The sequence below is a fragment of the Martes martes genome (assembly GCF_963455335.1).
Source record: "Martes martes genome assembly, chromosome: Y".
Classification (NCBI taxonomy): Eukaryota; Metazoa; Chordata; class Mammalia; order Carnivora; family Mustelidae; genus Martes; species Martes martes.
In genome coordinates, this window is record NC_137907.1 from 3,282,772 (window position 1) to 3,287,849 (window position 5,078).

The window sequence follows — 5,078 nt, forward strand, 5'->3', positions numbered from 1 at the left end:
AGTCCGGGCTCTGGCTGTGTCACACAGAGCATGAGGGCCCATGGCAGCCTCTAGAATTGGAGTGCAGTGGAGTGGCGTGCAGGTGGATGCTCATTGGGTGTTTCTGGGTAGCCGCCTAGGGCCACGTTTTTCTTCTGGTGGGGAGGCAGACTGCTGCCTTGTGGCTCCAGAATTGCCAATCTGGAGGGCTTGGGGGCCAGGAATGTGAGGACGGATGTCTGAGAACACAAGCTAGGGTGAGATTTCGGGCGAGGGCACTCTGCAGAGGCTGAAATGAGATCTCCTGCATCTGGAGACAGGGCGAGGATCCGACATTGGCTCAGGTTGGAGACTGTGTCCATTCTGGCCCCATCAGGAAGTGGGGGCCCTCACGAGGCCATGGAGGTTTTCCCATGCTGGGAGTTGTGAGACGCTCCAAACCGCAAGGATTCCTCCTGCGGGACAGTCGAGTCCTGTGAGATGGCTCCAGGACGCCCCATACAGAAAGACTGGAGGGCAGGGTGCTAAGGACGGATGCCTGGGCATCCCACCTCACATTCCCATTGTCTCCTAGCGACAAGGCAGGTTCGGTTGCTGGCTCTGGGGGAGCTACGCAGGGCGCTGAGTGGAAATGGACTGTCCTGAGGATGGGTCATAATGTGGGTTTGTGTCCATGGAGACCTAGGAATGTGGCAGTGGCTCAGGGGCCCGGAAGGATTCTCCGAACTTGAGGATTGGACACAGCTCCAAAGAGTAAGTTTCCCCTGTGGAGTGGAGAGTTGTTCTGATGGGTGCCTCAGGAAACCTCCGTTTGCTGGTATTGGAATGCAGGCCTCTGAGGAGAGACGCCTGGAAACCAACCAAAGGGTTCAGAGGAAGGCCTAACAGAGTGTCCGGTTCCATCTTCTGTCTCTGGGGACATCCATCTGCTTTTCTGAGTGGAGGGACTTGCTCAGCTTGTGTCAGATCACCCCTGTGTGTCCAGGGCAGCCTACACTCTTGGGATGGCCTCGGGGATCTTGGAGCCTTCTCCTAATCTGTAGGTTTGTGGCCAGTGGCATGGGCAGAGTTTCCTTGGAGAGGGCAGGCACAGTCGGACGCTGTGGCTCCAGGGGCCCCAGCGTTGAGGGTGTGTGGACAGGGCTGCGGGGCCTGAAGTCTGAAAACACAAACTTGGCTTAGGTTTGGGGCCGAGGGTATGGCAGGCCCCATCTACCGACCGTGATGGGAGCTGCTCTGGATTTGAATGAAGGGCGAGTGTGCGTGCTTTTCTCAGGCTTCTGTCTCTGGATTTTGTGTCAAGGAGGGCCGTGGAATGGAGGGGTGGCCTCCTGGGCCATGGATGAGCCTCCCTCTCTGGGGATTTGGCCTGGCTTCGAAGAGTCTCAGGTCATTCTGCGGGAAGGCAGGAGTCCTGTATTCTGCCTCAGGTGTCCCTCCCAAAGAGGGATTCCAGAGCAGAGCCCTGGGTCCCGGCGACTGGAAAACCCAAACTCGGGTTAGGATGGGGGCCCAAGGGGCATGGGAAGCCCTCTAGGCGGGCTCGTGGTCCAGCCACTGAGAGACCTGATTTGAGCACGAGGCTTATGGTGAGGGTCACCATGCGTCTTTGTGTCCAAGGCGAACCTCAAGCATGGGCGTGGCCTCCTGGGCCATGCAGGTTACTCCTACCCTGGAGGTTGCACACCAGGCCAACAGAAAGGTTTCTTGGATGGGGATGGAGGAGTTCTGATTTCTGCCTCACGTTCCCTCCTGTCTGGGGATTGGAGATAAGGTGTAGGTTCTGAATCCTGAACACCCAGCTTGGGAAGAGATGACAGCCTAAGGTCATGGCGGGTCTGATGTGCTGGGTGTACTGCCTGGTGTCCGGGTGTCGGTCGGGATGTCAGGGCTCAGGCTGTTTCATACAGAGCATTAGTGCCCAGGGCAGCCGATAGAATTGGGGTGCAGTCACGTGGCGTGCAGGTTGACCCTCCTTTGGGGTTTCTGGGCAGCCCCATAGGGCAACGTTTTTCTTCTGGTGGGCAGGCAGAGTGCTGTGTTGTGGCGCCAGAATTCCCTATTTGGAGGTCTTGGGGGCCAGGAGTGTGAGGACAGAAGTGTGAGAACACAAGCTAGGGTTATGTGTCGGGGTGAGGGCACGGCAGGCCCACTCTGCAGAGGCTGAAATGAGATCTCTGCATCGGAAGTCAGGGCGAGGATCCGACTTTGGCTCAGGTTGGAGTTTGTGTCCATGGTGGCCCCTTCAGGAAGAGGGCGCCTCGTGAGGCCATGGAGGTTTTCCCACGCTGGGAGTTGGGACATGCTCCAAAGTGCAAGGATTCCTTCTGCGGGAGAGTCGAGTCCTCTTGGACGCCCCATTCGGAAAGACTCGAGAGCACGGTTCTAAGGATGGATGCCTGGGCACCCCACCTCGCATTCCCATTGGCTCGTAGTGACAAAGCAGGCTCAATCTGCTGCCTCCGGGGGAGGTATGCGGGGGGCGGGTGGGGCTGAGTTGAAATGGACTCTCCTGAGGATGGGTCATCATGTGGGTTTGTGTCCATGGAGACTTTGGAATGTGGCGGTGGCTCGGGGGCCCGGATGGATTCTCATCAATGGAAGGTTGGACACAGCTCCAAAGAGCAAGCTTCCCACGAGGAGATGAGAGGTTTTCCGTTTGGTGCCTCAGGAAAACCCCATCTACTGGTATTGGAAAGCAGGCTTCTGAGGAGAGACACCTGGAATCCAAAGCAATTGTTCCGCTGAGGGCCTAGGGGCCTCTACGGTTCAATCTTCCATCTCTGGATGTCTGAGTGGAGGTAGTTGGTCAGCTTGTGCCAGATCGCCCCTGTTTGTTCAGGGCAGCCTACACTATTGGGATGGCCTCAGGGACCTTGGAGGATCCTCTTAATCTGTAGGGTTGTGGCCAACGGATTAAGCAGAGTTTCCTTGGAGAGGGCTGGAGCAGGCCGGCGGTGTGGCTCCAGGGTCCCCAACCTGGAGGGTGTGTGGGCCAGGGCTGTGGGGACAGAAGTCTGAAAAGAAAAACTTGCCTTAGGTTTGGGGCCGAGGCTATGGCAGGCCTGATCTACAGACCGTGAGGGGAGTTCCTCGGGATAGGAACGAAGGGCGAGTGTGTGGGGGTTTCAGGCTTTTGTCTCTGGATTTTGAATCCAGGAGGGCCATGGAATGAAGGGTTGGACTCATGGGCCATGGACGAGTCTCCTTCTCTGGGGAATTGGCCCGGCTCGCAAGAGTTTCATGTCATTCTCTGGGAAGGGTGGAGTCCTGTATTCTGCCTCAGGTGTCCGTCCCAAAGAGGGATTCCAGATCAGAGCCGTGGGTCCGGATGACAGGAAAACCCAAACTCGCGTTAGGATGGGGGCCTCGGGGCATGGCAATCTCCATATGCGGGCTCTTTGCCGAGCCACTGAGAGGGCTTCCTTGAGCACGGGGCTCCCGCTTCCTGTCCCGATGCGTGTTTGTGCCCAAGGTGGCCCTCAAGCTTGGGCGTGGCCTCATGGGCCATGCTGGTTTCTCCTACTCGGAATGTCGAACACCATGCCAACAGCAAATTTTCTTGCCATGGGGATGGAGGAGTTCTGATTTCCGCATCAGGTCCACCCCTATGGAGTGATTGGAGATAAGGTCTAGGTTCTGAAGCCTGAAACCCTAGGTTGGGAAGAGAGGACGGCCTCAGGCCAGGGCGGGCCCGATGTGCTGGGTGTGTGGCCAGCTGTCTCAGGGTCCGACTGGAAGTCCGGGCTCTGGCTGTGTCACACAGAGCATGAGGGCCCATGGCAGCCTCTAGAATTGGAGTGCAGTGGAGTGGCGTGCAGGTGGATGCTCATTGGGTGTTTCTGGGTAGCCGCCTAGGGCCACGTTTTTCTTCTGGTGGGCAGGCAGACTGCTGCCTTGTGGCTCCAGAATTGCCAATCTGGAGGGCTTGGGGGCCAGGAAGGTGAGGACGGATGTCTGAGAACACAAGCTAGGGTGAGATTTCGGGCGAGGGCACTCTGCAGAGGCTGAAATGAGATCTCCTGCATCTGGAGACAGGGCGAGGATCCGACATTGGCTCAGGTTGGAGACTGTGTCCATGATGGCCCCATCAGGAAGTGGGGGCCCCCACGAGGCCATGGAGGTTTTCCCATGCTGGGAGTTGTGAGACGCTCCAAAGCGCAAGGATTCCTCCTGCGGGACAGTCGAGTCCTGTGAGATGGCTCCAGGACGCCCCATACAGAAAGACTGGAGGGCAGGGTGCTAAGGACGGATGCCTGGGCATCCCACCTCACATTCCCATTGTCTCCTAGCGACAAGGCAGGTTCGGTTGCTGGCTCTGGGGGAGCTACGCAGGGCGCTGAGTGGAAATGGACTGTCCTGAGGATGGGTCATAATGTGGGTTTGTGTCCATGGAGACCTAGGAATGTGGCAGTGGCTCAGGGGCCCGGAAGGATTCTCCGAACTTGAGGATTGGACACAGCTCCAAAGAGTAAGTTTCCCCTGTGGAGTGGAGAGTTGTTCTGATGGGTGCCTCAGGAAACCTCCGTTTGCTGGTATTGGAATGCAGGCCTCTGAGGAGAGACGCCTGGAAACCAACCAAAGGGTTCAGAGGAAGGCCTAACAGAGTGTCCGGTTCCATCTTCTGTCTCTGGGGACATCCATCTGCTTTTCTGAGTGGAGGGACTTGCTCAGCTTGTGTCAGATCACCCCTGTGTGTCCAGGGCAGCCTACACTCTTGGGATGGCCTCGGGGATCTTGGAGCCTTCTCCTAATCTGTAGGTTTGTGGCCAGTGGCATGGGCAGAGTTTCCTTGGAGAGGGCAGGCACAGTCGGACGCTGTGGCTCCAGGGGCCCCAGCGTTGAGGGTGTGTGGACAGGGCTGCGGGGCCTGAAGTCTGAAAACACAAACTTGGCTTAGGTTTGGGGCCGAGGGTATGGCAGGCCCCATCTACCGACCGTGATGGGAGCTGCTCTGGATTTGAATGAAGGGCGAGTGTGCGTGCTTTTCTCAGGCTTCTGTCTCTGGATTTTGTGTCAAGGAGGGCCGTGGAATGGAGGGGTGGCCTCCTGGGCCATGGATGAGCCTCCCTCTCTGGGGATTTGGCCTGGCTTCGAAG